This window comes from Schistocerca piceifrons, chromosome 3 (genome assembly GCF_021461385.2).
Source record: "Schistocerca piceifrons isolate TAMUIC-IGC-003096 chromosome 3, iqSchPice1.1, whole genome shotgun sequence".
NCBI lineage: Eukaryota > Metazoa > Arthropoda > Insecta > Orthoptera > Acrididae > Schistocerca > Schistocerca piceifrons.
Window position 1 is genome coordinate 604,934,992 of NC_060140.1, and position 23,774 is coordinate 604,958,765.

Consider the following 23,774-nt stretch of genomic DNA (forward strand, 5'->3'; position numbering starts at 1 on the left):
CCTTGCCGTTGGTGGGGAGGCTTGCGTGCCTCAACGATACAGATAGCCGTACCGTAGGTGCAACCACATCGGAGGGGTATCTGTTGAGAGGCCGGACAAACGTGTGGTTCCTGAAGAGGGGCAGCAGCATTTTCAGTAGTTGCAGGGGCAACAGTCTGGATGATTGACTGATCTGGCCTTGTAACACTAACCAAAATGGCCTTGCTGTTCTGGTACTGCGAACGGCTGAAAGCAAGGGAAAACTACAGCCGTAATTTTTCCCGAGGGCATGCAGCTTTACTGTATGATTAAATGGTGATGGCGTCCTCTTGGGAAAAATATTCCGGAGGTAAAATAGTGTCCCCCATTCGGATCTCCGGGCGGGGACTATTCAAGAGGACGTCGTTATCAGGAGAAAGAAAACTGGCGTTCTGCGGATCGGAGCGTGCAATGTCAGATCCCTTAATCGGGCAGGTAGGTTAGAAAATTTAAAAAGGAAAATGGATAGGTTAAAGTTAGATATAGTGGGAATTAGTGAAGTTCGGTGGCAGGAGGAACAAGACTTTTGGTCAGGTGAATACAGCGTTATAAATACAAAATCAAATAGGGGTAATGCAGGAGTAGGTTTAATAATGAATAAAAAAAATAGGAGTACGGGTAAGCTACTACAAACAGCATAGTGAACGCATTATTGTGGCCAAGATAGACACGAAGCCCACACCTACTACTGTAGTACAAGTTTATATGCCAACTAGCACTGCAGATGACGAATAAATTGATGAAATCTATGATGAGATAAAAGAAATTATTCAGGTAGTGGAGGGAGAAGAAAATTTATTAGTCATGGGTGACTGGAATTCGAGAGTAGGGAAAGGGAGAGAGGGAAACATAGTCGGTGAATATGGATTGGGGCTAAGAAATGAAAGAGGAAGCCGCCTGGTAGAATTTTGCACGGAGCATAACTTAATCATAGCTAACTCTTGGTTCAAGAATCATGAAAGAAGGCTGTATACATGGAAGAACCCTGGAGATACTAAAAGGTATCAGATAGATTATACAATAGTAAGACAGAGATTTAGGAATCAGGTTTTAAATTGTAAGACATTTCCAGGGGCAGATGTGGACTCTGACCACAATCTATTGGTTATGAACTGTAGATTAAAACGGAAGAAACTGCAAAAACGTGGGAATTTAAGGAGATGGGACCTGGATAAACTGAAAGAACCAGAGGTTGTACAGAGTTTCAGGGAGAGCATAAGGGAGCAATTGACAGGAATGGGGGAAAGAAATACAGTAGAAGAAGAATGGGTAGCTCTCAGGGATGAAATAGTGAAGGCAGCAGATGATCAAATAGGTAAAAAGACGAGGGCTAGTAGAAATCCTTGGGTAACAGAAGAAATATTGAATTTATTTGATGAAAGGAGAAAATATAAAAATGCAGTAAATGAAGCAGCCAAAAAGGAATACAAACGTCTCAAAAATGATATCGACAGGAAGTGAAAAATGGCTAAGCAGGGATGGCTACAGGACAAATGTAAGGATGTAGAGGCTTATCTCACTAGGGGTAAGATAGATACTGCCTACAGGAAATTTAAAGAGACCTTTGGAGAAAGGAGAACCACCTGCATGAATATCAAGAGCTTTGATGGAAACCCAGTTCTAAGGAAAGAAGGGAAAGCAGAAAGGTGGAAGGAGTATATAGAGGGTCTATACAAGGGCGATGTACTTGAGGACAATATTATGGAAATGGAAGAGGATGTAGATGAAGATGAAATGGGAGATATGATACTGCGTGAAGAGTTCGACAGAGCAGTGAAAGACCTGAGTCAAAACAAGGCCCCCGGAGTAGACAACATTCCATTAGAACTACTGACAGCCTTGGGAGAGCCAGTCCTGATAAAACTCAACCATCTGGTGAGCAAGATTTATGAGACAGGCGAAATACCCTCAGACTTCAAGAAGAATATAATAATTCCAATCCCAAAGAAAGCAGATGTTGACAGATGTGAAAATTACGGAACTATCAGTTTAATAAGTCACAGCTGCAAAATACTGACGCGAATTCTTTACAGACGAATGGAAAAACTGATAGAAGCCAACCTCGGGGAGGATCAGTTTGGATTCCGTATAAATGTTGGAACACGTGAGGCAATACTGACCCTACTACTCATCTTACAAGATAGATTAAGGAATGGCAAACCTACGTTTCTAGCATTTGTAGTCTTTGAGAAAGCTTTTGACAATGTTGATTGGAATACTGTCTTTTAAATTCTGAAGGTGGCAGGGGTAAAATACAGGGAGCGAAAGGCTATTTACAATTTGTACAGAAAGCAGATGGCAGTTATTAGAGTCGAGGGGTATGAAAGGGAAGCAGTGGTTGGGAAGGGAGTGAGACAGGGTTGTAGCCTATCCCCGATGTTATTCAATCTGTATATTGAGCAAGCAATAAAAGAAACAAAAGAAAAATTCGGAGTAGGTATTAAAATCCATGGAGAAGAAATAAAAACATTGAGGTTTGCCGATGACATTGTAATTCCGTCAGATACAGCAAAGGACTTTGAAGAGCAGTTGAATGGAATGGATAGTGTCTTGAAAGGAGGATATAAGATGAGCATCAACAAAAGCAAAACGAGGATAATGGAATGTAGTCGAATTAAGTCGGGTGATGCTGAGGGAATTAGATTAGGAAATGAGACACTTAAAGTAGTAAAGGAGTTTTGCTATTTGGGGAGCAAAATAACTGATGATGGTCGAAGTAGAGAGGATATAAAATGTAAACTGGCTATGGCAAGGAAAGCGTTTCTGAAGAAGAAAAATTTGTTAACATCGAGTATAGATTTAAGTGTCAGGAAGTCGTTTCTGAAAGTATTTGTACGGAGTGTAGCCATGTATGGAAGTGAAACGTGGACGATAAATAGTTTAGACAAAAAGAGAATAGAAGCTTTCGAAATGTGGTGCTACAGAAGAATGCTGAAGATTAGATGGGTAGATCACATAAGTAATGAGCAGGTATTGAATAGTATTGGGGAGAAGAGGAGCTTGTAGCACAACTTGACTAGAAAAGGGATCGGTTGGCAGGACATGTTCTGATACATCGAGGGATCACCAATTTAGTATTGGAGGGCAGCGTGGAGGGTAAAAATCGTAGAGGGAGACCAAAAGATGAATACACTAAGCAGATTCAGAAGGATGTAGGCTGCACTAGGTACTGGGAGATGAAGAAGCTTGCACAGGATAGAGTAGCATGGAGAGCTGCATCAAACCAGTCTCAGGACTAAAGACCACAACAACAGCAACAACAAAATGAGTTCTATATAATTTCTAAAAACATAAATTACATTCAAGGTACAGTGGAATTACATTTATTTTCTTGTATGTATAGCACGAGCGGCGTTCAGTATACAATCTTCTTCTTTTCAGCAATCACGGGACCTGTAGACCACGCGCTGCATCAACAATCCGGTTCCACCGTCTACTATCTCTCGCTGACTCTCTCCACCCTGGCGAGATTCTTAATGTTGCGACGTCCTTCTCTATGTCATCTTTCCATCACTTGCGAGGTCGACCCAGTGGTCTTGTTGCTTGGAGAGTATCCTCAAACACTTTTTTAGGGATTCTGCTGGTTTCCATTCTAGCCACATGCCCAGCCCGTTGCAGTCTCCGACTTTTTAATTTCTGGACAGTTTGTAACACTACCGCCCTACTCGGACGTAGGTTAGCTATATAAAGCCTGTACTGTAATAAGTTCACGGGCTTCACCTTATGAACAAGGATTTTAGCACAAAAGTTGACCGCGTGTACCTAATAGAAGCAAGATCGGACTTATACTCAGTCAATAACTACAGTGATGCATCAAGCAAATGTACAGTATAATTATTCTTTCGCATGGACAAGAAGTACACACAGTAGATGCTACCTATAACTAACAATTCGGTCGCCAGCCTACTTAGGCAATTAGTGAGTTTTTCCTTGTACAAGTGAGTGCATGTACAAGCATAGTAACACGTAGTAATGATGCGTTATATGGCAAAGTTTGGAACCCGAAAAATCCATTGAACTAAAGTTTTCTCTTTTTTGGTACTAATTTGGACGAGCTACATTTACACAACACCACACAGTAATGATTACTACTAACTACATTTTTGTATGTTGAGCAGACTGACATCGGGCAAAGATTACCCTATAATTAGCAATTTTGAAAGCACATATACAATGTTACTATTAAAGATGAAAAAAACACTAATACACTTAGGTATAATATAGAATTTAGCTTTACTGGTCAAATCTGAGCAGTACACATCAAGGTTTGAACGGATGGATAAGAGAAAGAGGGGGGGCCCTGAAACTGTTATAGTGGTTATACTGAAACTGTTAAGTACTGAAGGCAAATTAACACACAAATTTTATCAATCTCTGGATAACTACTCTTTTGTCTTACTTCTGAATAATTTAACTGTCATTATTTCTGTCTCAAATTAATTAAATAACATCGCTAACTCAATTAAAAAAAAATAACTCTTTTGTTCTTTACCAACATTGGCAACAACTCACAGAACTTTATATACCTTTATGGTATAGATTAATCTGCTGATAATTCTCATTAACTTTAACATTAAACTTTCAGTTTAGGATACTCGGATTGCACAATACGAGGTAAGGATCCTGTCTAGGTCAGTGATCAGGATAAGTCATGGCTAAAGCAATTTTGGTAAAAGTCACATTATTATTGAACCATTAGAAACAGTCTCGACACTGGTCCACACAGATACACTTCTAAAGATGAAATAAATGTTTGACCTGTGCAAGTCGGTGCGGCGGAAGGCGGGCAGCGAGATAGCGGGCAGCACGGCACACATACAAGCACGGCTAAAGCTCACACAACATCGGCACTTTCCATCTTCTTAGCGTCGTAATTTTTCCAATTTTGTGCCTCAGAATATAGCCATGCCAAGTAGTCGTCGGAATCGGTCCATCCGAGGCTCAATGGAATCCACTTTTCCTGGGTAGCCTCCTCGGTACAGTACGTGTACTTCCGACTGTTGCTCGCCTCCGACTGTGTTACTGAGCCCGTTGTGCAGAACCGCGCCAGTGTGCGTTTTCCCGCCTCGCCTGCCTCCACCTTTTCCCGCTCCCCTACAGGTAGGGTATTCACCACAGGTTTTCTACTACACATATCCTAACGCATTACCTACGTATGGACCAAGTGTATAAATTACAATTTTCACATCTTACAATAGTTTTAACACTAAATACACTTCCCTTTGATTACCACATTATTTGAAATCTAACAGAAATAATAATATTCGTTTCAAAAGTTACACACAGTTTCTTTAACATGACACGAAAAGAATCGAAAAAGAAATTCAACACATTGCTATTATTAATTTATCTAAATCCATAAAGAAAAAAATTTATTATACGTATAATTGTCGTTACACATGCCCCTGTTTCCAGAAAATTTTCTTAAGTCCAAATTTTATGGGAACACTAAATCTTACAATTATACAGTGGTTCTGAATTTTTACTTAATTGTCCAAAAAGATTTACACTACATATTTCCTTTTGCTCACTGTATATAGGTTTACACTTTTTTAATACTTCTAGAATAACTACTTGTCATTTGCTCAAGTGCCTTTTTGCACAGTCCAACTTCCCATCATAACCTCACTAAAATAGCAATTTACTCATTTTTTCTAAATTTCTCAAAGAAATAATTTAAAATTCTGGAATACAAACATTTAACTACAAAAACAATTTCATATTTTGTATACACTATAAGATAATTTATCGCTGCATGCTTTGAATAGCAGTCCATTTTCTTACTTACTAAACAAAACACACACACATATATTCAGAAAATTAACTACATATATTTGCTGCCTATTATGTGGATTTGGGCAGTCCTTTTTACTTCATATTGTCACATCTCCTGGATCACATTTACAAGTTTCCATCGATTATTTATCTGCCCTCATTGGTATTTGGCAGTCCTTCATATTATAGTTCATATACTGCCCATTTTCATTTTTGACAGTCCCATCTTTTATCTGACTGATAGCATTTATCCTTTCTTTTCAGTCCTTTTCTCCACACATTTTTACAGTTACAGTACAATTGGTAATCTGAAACTCACATCACTACATTAGCACACTTTCAAGGGTATACAGACATTTACAAAGATTAGATACATTTAGGATAACTTGGGTTCAGCATAAGATACAGCACATTTACTCGTTCCTAGGAACATACAGTTTCAGGTCCACTATATTTCTTACACCTAAAGGTCTTTTGGATTTTGGGTAGATCAGGTAGTAAGCATTGTCGTGTGGAATATTCTGTATTAGATATGGTCCATTATAAATATATTTAAATTTTGAAATTTCATGGTTTAGTTCACTAGACTTTTCGTGGGTTTTTAAAAGAACATAATCTCCAATTTTAAATTTTGAAACTTTTAAACTTTTATTGTGTCTTTTAGATCTAGATTCAGCCTTTTGCTTTGCCCTTTTTATCACCAACTCTTTCTTTTGATCCAATCCTAAACTTGTACAAGGTGGAAACTCTAGTTTTTCTTCAATTAAACTTTTACTACTTCTGCCTAACAAAATTTCTTCCGGTGGAAATCCTGTAGTTTCATGATGTAATGTGTTCATGACATTCTCAAAATCCGATATAAATCTGCCCCAGGCTCTAATTCAACAAACAATAATTCACTTTCAGATAAAACTGAGTTACAGTAATAATAAAGTCATGCATAATATTAATAATATATAAAATTACAACATCCTGCCCCCTAATCTCTTTATTAACAAGGCAGTCTTTTCTGGTTCATAAAACAGTCACTTAAGTCTGGTGGCTTCTTAGGCTTCTGGAGTTCAAAGTCTTTGCTTACTTGAACTCTTTGCAAAATAAATACTGAGTCGTTCGGTGGTTCTTTCTTTCTTTGTTCTGTTTCAACGTCTGGATTTTGTTTTGATACGTCGTCATCGTTAGGCACAATATCGCAATTAACTGCATCCCTATTATTTTCACTGATTTTCTCATACCCTCTTTCAGTAAAAGTATATTCATTTTCCTTTACACCTGAAAATTCATCTTCACTAGAATCATCACTACACTCTTCCTCAACCTCAGATTCATTTAAGTACGCTACTTTAGCACAATAGGGAGAGTTAGTACATTCATTTTCGTCTATATCTGCGTATCTTTCATCATCTGAACTATCGTCGGAATCCGACCATTCCGGATCGCTTTCAGGTTCTAACATAAAAGCTTTTCTGAGACAGGCACTAAGTTCTTCCTCTGTATTGTCGTCAGGCTTAGATTTTAATTCAATCTCCTCTTTTGGCAAAACGGCCCCATCCTCTGCTTTATTCACATCCACTGTGACTTCATATTCGGTGTAATCCTCGTGGACTTTAATTACTTTCAGGTAATCATCTACCCCTTCTCCACGGTGCCTCTCGGTAGCAGCTTGTACTATTGGCGGACTGTTAGCAGAAGTTATTTCTTCATCAATGCGGAGGATTTCATCCTCCAAATCCTTCCTATCATTAACCTTCCTCCTATCGGCAGCACGCGTACTTTGCGCGGCGCTATTTATTCTCCCCTCTTCAAATTTGGGCCACGTCACTTTATGGACGTCCCTACTATCTCCCTTTCCACCAAATAATTTCTTCGCCTCATACTCCCTTTTAAAATCCTCCCACTCACATTGCTTTAGGCCCTTGTACAGATCGTCGATCTGCACACGCCAATCAGTTACTTCTGCTAATTCATCCTCGCCTTTTATCTCATTGCAAACACTGCCAACCGCACCTCTCTGTGTACTCACAGTCTCATTTATTGTTTCCTTTGCCACGGAATTATCACTCGTAAAATTTTCATTAGCTCTGACTGCTACGTTCGTACCTACTGCTGCCGTATTGCTAGCGGCTTCTTTCCGAACAGATGTTCTGCTAGGTTGGGCCGTTGCCCTCTGATGCTCCACTCGCCTGTTAACATGTAGCGCTCTGGGCGGCAGCGATGATTCATTCTGGCTCGCACCTGACGCTTGTTTCGCCACAACACGTCGCGGCGTTCCATGCTCGTCCCTAGCCTGTCTCATTACATTACGGTCGGTCCGGTATCTTTTCTTGAATCGGGGCCGGTATGTATTGTCCGCTTCCGTTTGGCCCGCAACGTTCGCGGAAATTAGTTTCCCGCGTCGTTATTATTTTGCGCGGTATACCCTCTACCGCGACCTGGATTATTTCCTCTACCTCTTCCTCTGCCTCTTCCTCTCTGTATTACATTGACGCGAAATCCATCGCCGTCATTTCGTTCGTCATTGTGTCGGTTATTACGGTTACCAAAACTTTGATAATTGGCACGACTTTCGCGCCAATGATCTTCGTCTTCGACTCTTTCGAGAAATGCTTGGAAGCTGCGATGATTGCTTCCTACATACCTTTTTGAATCCTCCGGAAGCTTTTTATATAGCTCCCAGATAATTTCCGAATCTGATCTTCTACCTCTTAGGTGTGTCAATTTCCGGTACCAATACTCACAGAAATCTTTCAAAGAATTTCTGCCCCGGTTATCATGCTGTTTGGCCATGATAAACTCGCGCCATAAATGGTCCTGCTTTTGTTCAGACCAATATTCTTCCGTAAATCTTTGCCTGAATTCTTCGAAAGTCATTCGTTCGGTATTTAAATTTATTCCCCAGCGCTTAGCGTCACCTGCTAAGGCGCTAATTACTACGTTTATCTTTTCCTGATCAGACAAGTGCTCAGGAAATACTCTCTCGCAATTTTTGATAAAATCTAACGGATGCCACCCGTTATGTTTCTTGGCTGGATCGAAGCGTTCCTCGCCTTCTAACAGCTTCGTAATTGGTGTGCCATTACAGACAACACCAGGCCTATCTTTAATTTTGCTCTCCAGATCGAAAATTTTGCCCTGAATTTTCGTAGTATTTTGTTCACAATTGTGAACACATCCGGTTACTTTTTTACTTAAATCACTTTCAGTGTCTGAAACTACCTTTTTCAATTGCGATATCCCGTGTTGACATTCGTTTACGATCTCAGTTTTAAGACCGAAAACTTTTTCGTCTACCTTAGTTTCAACCAAAGGTTCTACTTTCTCTTGGATGTTGAGAATTTCAACATCAAATCTACTATTAATGTTTCCAATTTCCTCCTGCATAGTATCCATATTTTTGTTAATGGTATCAATTTCAAATTTCAGAGTATTTACCACAGAACTTAAATTACCCACTGTTTGTTCTACCTGTTCTATTTGTTTACTAATTTTAATTCCCTGTCCTTCGACCTGTGCTTTAATTTGATCCACCTGTGTTTTGAGTTGCTCGTTAACGTGTGTTTTGAGCTGTTCATTCTGTGTTTTGAGCTGCTCGTCAACGTGTGCTTTAAGCTGCTCATTTTGCGTTTTGAGCTGGTGTCCCTGTGTTTTGAGCTGCTGATCAACGTGTGTTTTGATCTGCTCACTCTGTCCTGAAATTTGTTTGGTTAATTGTTCAAATAGATCGTTTATGCTTAAAATTTTCACACTGTTTTGTTCTACGGAATCTGTGTGTTCCGATCCTACTTCAAAAGTTTCATTCGGTTCTTTCTTTATCTGTGGAGAATCAAACATGTCAGTGGATTCATTCACATACCCACTATCATCTACAAAGTCACCCTCTGCTTCCTGTTTTGTCCCTTGCTGTGTTCGAGGTGATCTCAACCTTTCAATCTGTTCATTGACGTGTTCGTGGTATTGTATGTACGCCAACTGTCTTTCGCTAACGCCATCTGTTATCTGGCCGCGTAAACTCCGGCTACTGCCAGCCGCATTCTCCATTTCACTTGGCGCATCTACCCTGCCTACGTTCCCGTCCATATTGAATGCCAACTATACCACACTATTATACTTCACTCACACTGCAGTTTATTTTGCTAAACTTTATTGCTATTCGTGCCACTGAACATCCACTGTTCAATCTTTTCGTTAATTTGTAACCGACAACAACTGGATGTCCTGTCACCGGGAAGCCACTTGTAACACTACCGCCCTACTCGGACGTACGTTAGCTATATAAAGCCTGTACTGTAATAAGTTCACGGGCTTCACCTTATGAACAAGGATTTTAGTACAAAAGTTGACCGCGTGTACCTAATAGAAGCAAGATCGGACTTATACTCAGTCAATAACTACAGTGATGCATCAAGCAAATGTACAGTATAATTATTCTTTCGCATGGACAAGAAGTACACACAGTAGATGCTACCTATAACTAACAATTCGGTCGCCAGCCTACTTAGGCAATTAGTGAGTTTTTCCTTGTACAAGTGAGTGCATGTACAAGCATAGTAACACGTAGTAATGATGCGTTATATGGCAAAGTTTGGAACCCGAAAAATCCACTGAACTAAAGTTTTCTCTTTTTTGGTACTAATTTGGACGAGCTACATTTACACAACACCACACAGTAATGATTACTACTAACTACATTTTTGTATGTTGAGCAGACTGACATCGGGCAAAGATTACCCTATAATTAGCAATTTTGAAAGCACATATACAATGTTACTCTTAAAGATGAAAAAAACACTAATACACTTAGGTATAATATAGAATTTAGCTTTACTGGTCAAATCTGAGCAGTACACATCAAGGTTTGAACGGATGGATAAGAGAAAGAGGGGGGGCCCTGAAACTGTTATAGTGGTTATACTGAAACTGTTAAGTACTGAAGGCAAATTAACACACAAATTTTATCAATCTCTGGATAACTACTCTTTTGTCTTACTTCTGAATAATTTAACTGTCATTATTTCTGTCTCAAATTAATTAAATAACATCGCTAACTCAATTAAAAAAAAATAACTCTTTTGTTCTTTACCAACATTGGCAACAACTCACAGAACTTTATATACCTTTATGGTATAGATTAATCTGCTGATAATTCTCATTAACTTTAACATTAAACTTTCAGTTTAGGATACTCGGATTGCACAATACGAGGTAAGGATCCTGTCTAGGTCAGTGATCAGGATAAGTCATGGCTAAAGCAATTTTGGTAAAAGTCACATTATTATTGAACCATTAGAAACAGTCTCGACACTGGTCCACACAGATACACTTCTAAAGATGAAATAAATGTTTGACCTGTGCAAGTCGGTGCGGCGGAAGGCGGGCAGCGAGATAGCGGGCAGCACGGCACACATACAAGCACGGCTAAAGCTCACACAACATCGGCACTTTCCATCTTCTTAGCGTCGTAATTTTTCCAATTTTGTGCCTCAGAATATAGCCATGCCAAGTAGTCGTCGGAATCGGTCCATCCGAGGCTCAATGGAATCCACTTTTCCTGGGTAGCCTCCTCGGTACAGTACGTGTACTTCCGACTGTTGCTCGCCTCCGACTGTGTTACTGAGCCCGTTGTGCAGAACCGCGCCAGTGTGCGTTTTCCCGCCTCGCCTGCCTCCACCTTTTCCCGCTCCCCTACAGGTAGGGTATTCACCACAGGTTTTCTACTACACATATCCTAACGCATTACCTACGTATGGACCAAGTGTATAAATTACAATTTTCACATCTTACAATAGTTTTAACACTAAATACACTTCCCTTTGATTACCACATTATTTGAAATCTAACAGAAATAATAATATTCGTTTCAAAAGTTACACACAGTTTCTTTAACATGACACGAAAAGAATCGAAAAAGAAATTCAACACATTGCTATTATTAATTTATCTAAATCCATAAAGAAAAAAATTTATTATACGTATAATTGTCGTTACAAGTTGCTTCATTAACTGATAAATTTCAGTGTTCTTTTGAACTCTCCAGACGTCATTCTCCAACACACATCCTCAGATTTTTCTCATCACTTTTCTTTCTACAACATTCAATTTTTCTCTTTCTTTCTTGGTAAGCGTCTAGCTTTCCGAACCATACAGTACTACAGGGCAGATGACGGTATATGTCTTCATATTTGTGATAATTGACAAAGCTTTACTTTTTTTTGGGCTCCTTAGAGCACACATCGTGTTTCCAAGTTACTGTTACGATAGTGAAAATTTGTGAACAGTGACCAAGAAAGCCAAGAGGGCCACGGAAATGGAAACACCTCAGAGCATCACAACGAGACAGCCACGCCAGAAGAACAAAGATAACCACAGCATTTACGAAAAGGCTATGTAACATCAGTATGACCTTATTGTAAAGTTATTTTGTAATGCCATTTAGCCTGAAGGGCAGGTATTCCCTTGAAACATGTCGCTAAATAAATAAGTAATACAATAGTCTACAAAGTTTGTGACTGGTAGTGGTAATTTAAAAAAAAATTACAAAATAGAGCGGATATAAAATGTAAATTGGCAACAGCAAGAAAAACACTACTGTAAAAGAGAACTTTGTGAACATCTAACAAAAATTTAGGTGTTCAATAGTTTTTTCTGAAAGTATTTGTCTGGAATTTAACCTTTTATGGGAGCATAACTTGAATGATAAACTGCTCAGACTAGAGGAGAATAGAAGCTCTGTAAATGTGTTGCTAGAGGAAAACGCTAAATATAAGGTAGCTAGGTCAGATAATTAATTAGGAGCTACTGAATCGAATTGGGAAAAAAGAAATTTATATCACAACTTATCTAAAAGAATGTATTGGTTGATGAGACACACCCTGAAGCATCAAGGACTTGTCAGTTTAACAGTGGAGAGAGGTAGGAGTAGTAAAATTTGTAGAGAATGACTATGGTAAACAGTTTCAAATAGATGAAGATTGCAGCAGTCGTGCAGAGATGAAGAGGCTTGCACAGGGTAGACTGGTTTGGGATAATTCATTAAACCAGACTTTGTTCTGAAGGCAGCAACTCTTGTAGAAGAGGCCCCTTCGACTCTTGACACTATAGGAAATTTTCGTCGCCAGCATTTGTCTGGAAAGAGGGGAGCAGATGGTTGTACACAGCTCCTAATCCCCAGATCACACAACAGTCAAACCACATTGTGTGAGGGCCCTCGCAGATTTTACGGCGATTCGTCCTTGTTTTCGGAGAGAAGACGGGCAGCACCATTTGCTTTCTTTGAGAGGAGTGCAAGTTTCGTCACCTCTTCCTTTCTTTATTATATTCGTTAATAAGACACATACATTTGCCAAGCAAAGTGGAAAAATTCAAATACAACCAATTCGTCTTATGCTTCTGTGACTAGTATAAAAAAAATACTGCAAGTATTATATAATTATTACTCTTATATATCTTAACGCCAAGGTCCTGCACCTATAAAACTGAGAAGAATGGGATACAAGACAGAGAACATCTTTCCAGACGATTGTTTGGATTCAGAAGAGAAAGGGGAATGAGAGGCAGCACAAAATGTGTTAGGATATCGATGGAAAGAATGTCGGAAGTCAGTAGGGGATTTGTTTATCATAGCCTGAGGAGAGTTTTTGATTGGGTAAAATGAAAAACCATGATCAAAACTGTGAAATAAATAGGAATAGATGAAGGGTAGAAGACTATTATAGAATCTTTACTTAGGTCAAATAGTTATTAAGAGAGGAATGACATAATGTTTGTGCATATGTGTACAGCCATATTTAATATGTATAGTGACGGACATGTGGATTATTCCTTGAATTATACAGGCAGAACAAAAGTAGGAGGAATTAGAGTGAAAGTCCTACCAGAAATTGAAGACCGCATTTGAAAAATAATGGCAGTAATAAGAAAACATTAGAAATAATTGCAAGACCTATCAACACTCCCAAGACAAAAGGAAATAAAATAGCAAAGACATAAACCCCAATAAAAATAATACGACAGGGAAAGAAGTTTGTATGATATTATGTGACTATTTTTTCCATAACTAATACAGAATCAGAATATAAAAACCGGATAATTAATAATAAAAAATGGTTCAAATGGCTCTGAGCATTATGGGACTTAACTGCTGTGGTCATCAGTCCCCTAGAACTACTTAAACCTAACTAACCTAAAGACATCACACACATCCATGCCCGAGGCAAGATTCGAACTTGTGCCCGTAGGGGTCGCGCGGTTCCAGACTGAAGCGCCTAGAACCGCTCGGCCACTCCGGCCGGCGATAATTAATCAACAATGAAAAATATAATGCATATCAGTACCAGTAACTGTCAGTAGTTAATTAACATAATTTACATTTGTATTCAGAACTGCATGGTTTATATAAATACAAAGCCATTTTCTAAGCACGTTTGGATGAGCTGTCAGCACTCAGGTGAGCAGAGAGGTGGCATAGCCAGACAGCGAGACCATCCCCATGGGAATTCTCAGAAGGACGCACTGGTAGAGTTTCAGGTCCATGCCACTCGGCTGACAAGACTTTCCTTTGCAGTGCCGCAACTGGTTTCCGCGTGCTCCACAGGCAACAAAGATCTCTCATGACGTAAGGCCTCCAGTGGTGACTGTTTTTATGACTCCAAGGTGGAAAGGGGAAAAATGCTGTTTTTAGCAACGACTGGAAAGGTACTATTGTGAACAGACGCCATAGGTAATAGATGGAAAAGGGAGTGAGAGCCGACAGTTTGGGACGTCTCTGTAAGTGTGGGATGACGCTGAACGCTGGATCCACAAAAACTAAATATTTATGCGATGTAAGAACTGTCAGGATCTAATGTAAATAAACTGGGAATTGGAGAGAGAAACTCGAGTGTGCTGCTGAGGTCTCACTTCACTGGCCACAGAAAGAGATAGAAAGAAAATGAGATTCCTCTTTTCAGCAGAAAATAGTAGGAACTTTGTTACTGTTTAATCAGCTGAAGCAAAACACGGGAAAGGGGATCAACATCTTTCAAGGACTTTGTTTACTGGTTGGCATTCGAGAGATCCATAGCCCAGCCAGTCTGAACAAAATTAGTTACATGCTCATGGATCATTTCGCATGATACATTGCGATGATGTGGAACGAGTCATTTTACACTCTCATCACAAATTAATATGCTCATAGGGTTACATTCCGAACATTTCTGAGGGTTTTTTATAGTAATTCCTACCCACTACTTGCACACATTACAGAAACAGATAGTCTTCACGGAATAGAAGCACTTATCAAAGATAAACTTTTTTAGTTTGCTCTCAAGTTTCACTTTGCTGTCTGTCAGACACTTTATATCAGTGGGTAAGTGATCAAAAACTTTTGTTGCAGCATTGTGCACCCCTTTTTGTGCTAAAGATGACCTTAATGTAGAGTAAAGAATGTAATTTTTCCTTCTGATATTGTAATTACTTGCCTCATTGTTCCTTTTGAACTGCAGTGGATTATTTGCATCATACTTCATGAGGGAATATATATACTTTGAAGCAGTAGTCAGAAAGCCCAACTCTTTAAACAGATGTCTACAAGATGAGCATGGCTGAGCATCACATATTATTCTTATAGAAAATTTTTGTGCAATGAAGAATTTCTTTCTTAAAGACGAGTTATCCCAGAACGTTATTCTATACGACATTAATGAATCAAAATATGTAAAATATGTCAACTTTCGGATTTACCTCACCCCAAGATTTGCAACGATTTTAAGCGCAAATGTAGCCACAAAGTTGTTTTAGAAGTTCCGATTTATATTCTCATCAATATGGACCCCTAAGAATTTTCATGTTTCCACCACATTTATTGTTTCCTCACCATGTGCTACACTTATCATTGTGTAGTGTCTCTAGATGTGCAGAACTGAAAATGTTGTCTTTTTAAAATTGAGAGTAAGACCATTCGCAGAAAACCAGTCGATGAAATTTTTAAGAACTTTGTTTACCATTTCTTCTGTTTCTGTACATATGCTTGGACTGATTATAATACAAGTGTCGCCTGCAAAAACAACTAATTCTGCTTGTTGTATACTATCGGTTACACATATGAGGAACAATAGTGGGTCTAAGATTAAACCTTGGAGAGCACCATACATGAGTTCTCCCTAGTAAAGAGCGCAAAACGCAGAAATACGAGACTTCCTTTTTAAGAATCTGTCAATACATAATGAATTAACCTCAAGGAGTTTTCACTGTCAGACTTCTCTCATTTGGCCTTCATTGCTGCTAGGGTCTAACTCCTAGCAGATGAACTGAGGGACTTAGAAAGCTTTCGGGCTGCCTTGAACTTAGCCGCTTATGGAGCGCCAATGACCGATTCTGCAGCCGCTTGCTTTAGACTCCACCTACGGACTGATATGGTGAGATCGAGCAGTGGCACTGAGATAGGCCATAAGGACCGTCATTTTTATAGAATTTCAATAGCTTCAGGCTTCACAATGAAGGCTTGCTTTCAGATTCGTATAACAAATATGCTTTCACATCTGGCCACAGATGCAACGCATACTCTTCTCTGTCTGCTTTTTACACTAAAATCACGATAATTACGAACATCTTCACAAACGTAACTGTCTCATTTTTTATACAAAATTATTAGAATCTTACCCCAGACCCTTTAGTCAGATATACCACGGTTTTACTTTGGAAATGTTATTGTTTGTCAGATAATCTATGAGTCACCTTAATGCAACAAACCTGGTTAATTATGATTGTTGTTTCATTTTGTTATAGTTGAATTTCTGGTTCATTACTTTGGAGGGTGTCTAATTATTTAACGGCAGATAATAGAGGTAATTAGCATACATTTAGACTACGCAACATCGACTAACAAAAAGTAAATTAATTTACTTATTTAGGAAGAATGCTTAATGAGGCTAAAAACTGTCTTGTAGAAGTAAGAAAGATAGCACATGCGAAGGATGCATCTGGAAAAATACAAAATTTACTGTCAATAAGAGTAATAGGAATCGATCAAAGTTTGCTTGAATATGACTCAGATTTCGACAATAGGGAAGAAGTGGGAAGAATATTTGGAAAACTTTAAAATCTGATTGAAGAGGAGGATGGAGAAAGTGAAATGGATTGACGGAGTACAGAACGAAATATAGGAAGAGTAGAGGAAACAAAAACTCTTACGAAGTGTGTCAGAAACTGGAAAGTGAAATAGGATGGATACATTCCAAGGAAATATTTTTCCTCACACACTTAAAGAAAAGGTAAACAAACAAAGACAGAAGAAATGGCATGTTAACAAATCTGAGGAAAGGAGTATCCTACTGTGAATTAAAGGAAACTTCAAATAATACCGCATCCTGCAAACGAAATCTGACTATTAACTGATTTATCCATGTTGATAATGGTGATGGATTTGCTTAAATCATCAGATTTCTCCATCCTGTTCTAATTGAGCTATTACTATGACATTAATGACCTCGATGTCGACGACAAGCCAAATTCTAGCCATCATTGCTGCATTCTTTTTGTTATTTCGTTGCGTTGAGGTCTCTGTTAAAAGTGAAAGGTTGCACCTAACCTCTAACAAGGAATGTGGACACTAATGTCAGTATCGCAGTTCCTGTGCTACTAATATCTGCATTTGTGAAAAACTTCCATTGCTGGTATCCGTGTTTCTTGTCTTCAGAGAGCACTAGACAACCCCTGTAGAGCTCGCGGCAAGGATCCTGTGTTAGTCTGGCTACCATGGAAAGTGTCCCATCGGTTATCATCAGGATTTAGCTTTGTGATCACTATATACAACTCCATTCTACCATATAAAAAGGGTTTCCGGCAGTTGATTCCAGAAGTACCGTGGAGGTCCGTCAGCAGCAGCAACTTCGCTGCGCGCAAACCAATCACGTTGCCCGCGAGAATCACGCCCCCTGGAGTCGCCGCCCCACCAGGTAGAGACACGCGATTAAGTAACGTGCACAAGCCGAAGTTGTCATTTGCAAGTTGTGAGTCAGTCAGTGTTTTGCCAGATGTTCCTGCAGAACGTTTGTTGTGTTTTCCAAAGTCGTCGAGTGAGACAGAAATAGTGGCCGATAGACAGACAGTGGTTAGTCTTCAGTAGAAACAGAACAGTGAATAGAATTGTCGTGTATGGACAGAGGTCACCTGCCTAGATATTTAAACTGAGTACTGTTAGTATAGAACTGTTCATCGAATAGTACATCAAGACAGAAGATCAGTTTTGTTCTGACTTAAGTTCAGAGAAAATTATTAATTTGTGTTCATGGAACTGTAGCCAAAGCAGGACACATAGGGTAAACCTGAATTCTACAATTGCTGTACCAAGCATTACCAAAGTTTAATAATATGTTTTACTATTCACTATTGTGTGTTCCATCGCGTATTAAACGAAGTGTCTATCGATACAGGATGCTACCGCTTCATCTCTTGGATATGCATGGTCCGGTGCACAAGCACAATGACTCCAAAGAAAAAAGCGACAGTAAAGCAACATTCCCATCTACATACCACTCACAGATAGAGATACAGAATGCACGGTAAAAGAGCCTTGTTCTTTTTTTACTTAAGCATATCAAAAAATACTACCAAGAGAAAACCACTGAGCTCTTTTCTCTTGCGATGATGTATTCAGTGGTGCATATCGGTTTCTGGGACGTTAGCTGATTTCCGGAAGACATCTGGGAAAAGTACTTACACAGACCATTCGACGACAAGTAGCGACGATTTTGGCGCACAGACGCGAACGTAGCGGTCATCAGCGGCTGCTGTTGGAGCTGGCCGACGTAGACTGAACTGCGTGAGGCATTTTCCGATAACTGGAACCCGTTCTGCAACCTGTAGCCTAGCGTGGCACGATCACTCCGCGACCTTGGGACCTCGTCCTGTCTTTGGCTTTCTTCCAGTATTGAAGTACGCCGTGTGAGATACATAGTCGTACTTTTGAAACACGACGTACTGTCCATGGAATAACTTATTCGATATCTATTGCTCAATTATTTTTATTTCTTTGGGACAAAACCACACTAACACGCGTTTGGTCGTGATCTTACGTTTTGGTCCACTATGACAACGTGCGTCTTCTGCGTTCTGTTAACACCGTGCTATTGAAGATTTGCATGCATGCATGCATGACCAAAGGAACAGGCACTGCGGCAACTACAACCGTTATGAAATACATGAAATGAACTCGCAATTGCGAATAAGGATAAGCATCAGCTGTTTAATGGAATGACGACAATGAAAATTTGTGGCGGGCCGGAACTCGAACCCGGATTTCCAGCTTATCGCGGGCGGCCGCCTTACCCTTTTTTTTATTATTTCTTTTCGCCGGACCGAGACTCTAACTCGGGATCTTTGCCTTTCGCGGGCAACTGCTCTAACATCTTTATTTATTTATTTTAAGGGATAGTGGATCGGTGGGACACAGGAATCAACAGAAGTGGAAAGCGTTGTTGTTGTTTATTTATTTGCATTTTGTTTTTGTAATATTCACTATTATTATGAAATTATGTGGAACATACATCAGCGACAGAGAAAAAAATATAAGTGCTGGGTAAATAAAAAGAAAGGAAACAGAAATAAAATCCGCTCAATTTACGACGCGCTGTCCCATGCGCGGAGGTCAGAGGTAGAATCGATCATAGGTGGCTTAAGCTCAGGCACCGCCGGGGGAGGAGGGGGTAGGGGGAGGGTAGGTTTCTTCAGCTCCAGGCATCCCCCAACTTAGTGGAGGTGTAACAAAGACCCCTCGAAGATAGCAAATAATGTTCGGTAACGTGGCGTGTTTTTGAGAGCTGCGTGGGCTTTCCGTAAATAGATCCAGAAGTCGAGGCGCGATTTAGGTCCCTCATGAATGAGATAAGCGGCCGCCCACCCTTTGACCCACGTAATTGCATGACATTTGTCCTCCAGGTTTAGAAACATTCGAGGTTCGATTGTGTCTGGTGGCACTCGGAGATAGCAGGCGATGATTTGCTGCACGAAGCGCCGGACATCGTGCGAAGAGGCGCATGTCAGACGGTGGTCATCAGTGTCCAGTTGCTGGCAAAGCAGACAAAGAGGGGAATCTGACAAGCCAATGTTGTGCAGTCGCTGTTCCTTGGCAAATTTCCTGTTGACTATGTGATACCACATTGCTCGGATGTCCGTAGGGAGGAAGGGCTGGTGGATGGTAGTCCACACTATGAGCCAGTAAATGGAGGGATGTTTGGTCTCCATCACATTCCAGGGAACATGGCGCTATAGCGGGCTGTAAAAATCCGTAGTCCTGGGTGGGCGCGCATCTGGCAGACTGGTATGTGTGTAACAGTAGTCGACGTAAAAGGCCGAAATGTGAGACAAATGAGGCACGATGTGGCCGACAAACATCGGTGGTGAGGTGGAAGCAGGCAGGAGGACCTCAAGCAAGCTTCGTGTTAGAGATGTGCCCTGCCCAGTCCACTGTCTTCTCATGGTACTCATATACAAGGGCAGCAGCTCGCATACGGACATTAACGAGCCCGAGGCCACCATCCCGTGGGAGCAGGGTAAGTGTCTCATAACGGACTTTAAACATGGAACCAGCCGTGAGATAATAGCCAAAGGCCGCCTGAAGGTTGTGCCCAATCGCTGTCGGCAGAGGGAGAACTTGGACGATGTGGACGAATTTTGATGCCACATAACGAATAAGAAACTCAACGCGTTGAAGTGTGTCCTGGCTGTGCAGGAGGTTCTGGCGGACGTCGTTGCGGATGATGTGTAACAGGTGACGGAAATTCATTGCCGCTGTGCGTGAGACCGTGGGGGCAAAGCTAATGCCCAGGCACCGGAAAATCGGAAAATCCGCACAAGCGGCAGGCGTGCCACTTCACCTTCGTGGAGGCTTCGTCCAACGTGCAATGCAGAAGATTTGGCGACATTCATAGCACCGCCAGCGGCAGCCCCATAACATGTGATCAATTCGAGAAATTCTCGACTCTCAGAGCTTGAGCGAATGAGGAGGAGGAGGAGGTCATCAGCATAAGCCTGACAGCGAAAAGAGTATTGCCGAAGGGTGAGGCCAGTGAGCTTGGTTGTCAAGCCCCCAATGGGGGGCTCAAGGGCAATGGCATGCAGGAGAGTAGAGAAGGGGCACCCTTGCCGTATGTAACGGCCTCGCTACACGTCCATTGACTTGGACACGTGAACTGGCACTGTTGTAAAGACGCCGGAGGACGTCGAGAAATGGACGATGGATGCCCATTCGGGCCGCCACCGAAAACAGGAAACGATGGCGCACGTTTTCGAAGGCGCTATCGATCTCTATAGCGACGACCGCTGTACGGAGTCTGCAGGCCGCCGCCATCGCAATTAAGTTGCGATATTCCCCTGTGGCAGTCTGTATGTTAACCTGTCCTCCAGGCGTCCTTTGCTCCGGGGAGAGGATATGAGTGAGTTTTGTTGGGAGACGCATTGCCGGTAAGCGAGAGAAAATCTTGTAATCGGCATTGAGAAGGGTGAGTGGTCTGTAACTCGTGACCGTCGAACCACAGGCTGGTTTGTGGACCAGAATTGTGATGCCCTCAACAAATGCGGGTGGGATTGTTTTGTCAGGTGTCATCAGTTCTTGACACATAGCCGTCCACTGTGGTGCCATGTCCGCAGCTCGTGGTCGTGCGGTAGCGTTCTCCCTTCCCGCGCCCGGGTTCCCCGGTTCGATTCCCGGCGGGGTCAGGGATTTTCTCTGCCTCGTGATGACTGGGTGTTGTGTGATGTCCTTAGGTTAGTTAGGTTTAAGTAGTTCTAAGTTCTAAGGGACTGATGACCATAGATGTTAAGTCCCATAGTGCTCAGAGCCATTTGTGTTGCCATGAGGTCCCGGAAGGCACGGTAATACTCAATGGGTAAGCCGTCAATGCCGGGCTATCTGTTGACTGCACCCTTGTTCGTGGCGTTGGCGACTTTGTCCCGCGCGACCGCCATTGTGAAAGCATCCGCCTCGGTGTGAGGTAGGGTGCGCGTGACTTATTGCAAAAAGAGTCGTCTACTTCCGTATCATCATGTTCTTCACTATAAGTACGACGGTAGAGTTCGACGAATCGGTGGACGATGTCATTCTGATTGCTCACCTGCGTGCCTTGAGGCGTGGTCAGAGTGTTGATGATCTGCCGACGACGCCGTCGTTCGTCGGACACTATATGATGCATGGATTGAATTTCCAGACCCGCATGATCGGCGCCGCACCCTTATCACCACCTCTTGCAATTTCTGGCGTGCCATCGCAATTATCCTCGCCTTAGTTCTTTGCCGTTCTAACTAGTTGTCTGGTATTGGCGGCTGAGTGTCCAGATCTCGGAGAATCGCATAACAGAAGTCAACAGTGTTGTTATGCCAGTCGGCCAAGTCTTCCGGATCGCTGGTTTGGCGCAATCCATCCAGCATGTCACCATCAAGCGGTAGCTTGGAAGGCGTCATTCGCAGGCTGTCCACGTCTCAGTGACTTGTTGGCGACGAGTCAGGTCACGCAGATGAGAAGTATTTAGTTTCCATGGTGCGCGGCAGCGCCATACAGATTGCGGCGGAAGTAGGAGCTTACAGATGTAAGCGCAATGGTCGGGAAATTCCAGTGACCAGCGTTCAGCGCCCCGTATCGCAGATCTAAGAGTTTGTGAGGCATATATCCTGCCTAGACGGCGTGTGGAACGACTGGTAAGAAAGGTATGGCCAGAACGGTCGCCATGTTGAATTTCCCAGGTATCGTGAAGCAGGAGGTCCCGCACCACTATAGTAGTTCCTGGCAGGTAGTATAAAGTGGAATCTGATCTTTGGGGTGCAGAACGCAGTTAAAATCACCTCCTAGTAGGCAGCGGTCGTGTCGCCCTAAAAACAGGGTGGTGATTTCCTCTGAATAAAACTGGGCCCGTTCTGTCTTTGGTCAGTGCCTGAAGGAGGGTAGACATCAATGATGCTTGTCCCCTTGGCAGTGAGTGCCATGCCCCGAGCTGATGGAAGGAAGGCGACGTCGGTGACAGAAACCCCGTGGTGGACGCAAATGTCCACTCCACGGCCCTTAGGATCACTCGCTGAGGCGTGGGCGGTATAGCCATTGATATCCGGGAGACTGGCCAAGTGAACTTCCTGCAGAAGAGCGAAATCAATACCGGAAGCCCAGAAAATCTCCTGCATAAGGCAAATTTTCACCCTGGAACGGATGTTGTTGGTGTTGATGGTTGCTATCCGGTAGGCCTGGTGGACTGCTGGAGGCTGGTCCCCTCTGGCGTCAGCGCAAGCGCGTGGGCGTCGCAGTGGAACGTTATCTTGTTCGCCCGCAGGGTATTTGGGGAGAGTATGATTAGTGGATCGGTCCCGACGGGGCAGGGTTCCGTAACCGGTGTATCGTCCATTCTGTCTGCAGAAGATGATGCAATGGATCGTGATGTAGTGTCGGCTGTGATATGTCGATTAATTAGTTCAGCGTCCGCGTGGGGCGTCGGGGAGACGAGCGCACGCACACCGGTGCATGCCTCCGAGCTAATGTCTTCGTCGGCAGTAGCGGATTCGGGGGAGTCGTACTCGTCAACGGTTGCGTCATCCTCGACTTGCAACGTCTCTTCTTGGCCGGAAATGGTGCGGCGCCTTCCCTTGCGACGTTCCGGAGAACGTTGTTTCCGTATGCGACCCTCCGTGTCCGACGACGGAAGGGTTGTCCTGGCAGAAAGGCTACCGTAGAGACGATGAGTGAGTCGATTTCCATCGTGTTGCCGAGGGTAGTGCCAGCGGCCAATCTCGTCGGCATCGTCGGAGCGGCGTTGATGGCCGGCCGTCCGAGGCGCTCTCCGTCGGGGTCCCGTCGGACTCGTTTGTGGCGTCCGAGCGGCGTTGCGAAGCGGTAGGAGAAGCTAGAGCATCGCCCAAGGTCACCCGTAGCACCGTAGGTTGCGACATGGGTGGTCCTTCGGCAGCTGGAAGTTGCGTAATACGCCGTTGTAGGCATTCAGATCTAAGGCGACCTTCTTTACCGCACCAGT

General features: G+C 42.1%; 1 protein-coding gene and 1 long non-coding RNA gene across 3 annotated transcripts in view; one reads left to right on the forward strand and one right to left on the reverse strand.

The window, feature by feature from the left end:
* The window catches only part of LOC124789740, a 926,922-nt gene extending 908,354 nt beyond the window's left edge, over nucleotides 1-18,568 (reverse strand). The window contains exon 1 of the long non-coding RNA XR_007016159.1: nucleotides 18,485-18,568. This is a non-coding gene — a long non-coding RNA (uncharacterized LOC124789740). The remainder of the gene's footprint in view (nucleotides 1-18,484) is intronic.
* The window catches only part of LOC124789739 (allantoinase), a 253,013-nt gene that overhangs the window by 101,560 nt on the left and 127,679 nt on the right, over nucleotides 1-23,774 (forward strand). The gene's annotated exons all lie outside the window — the stretch shown is intronic.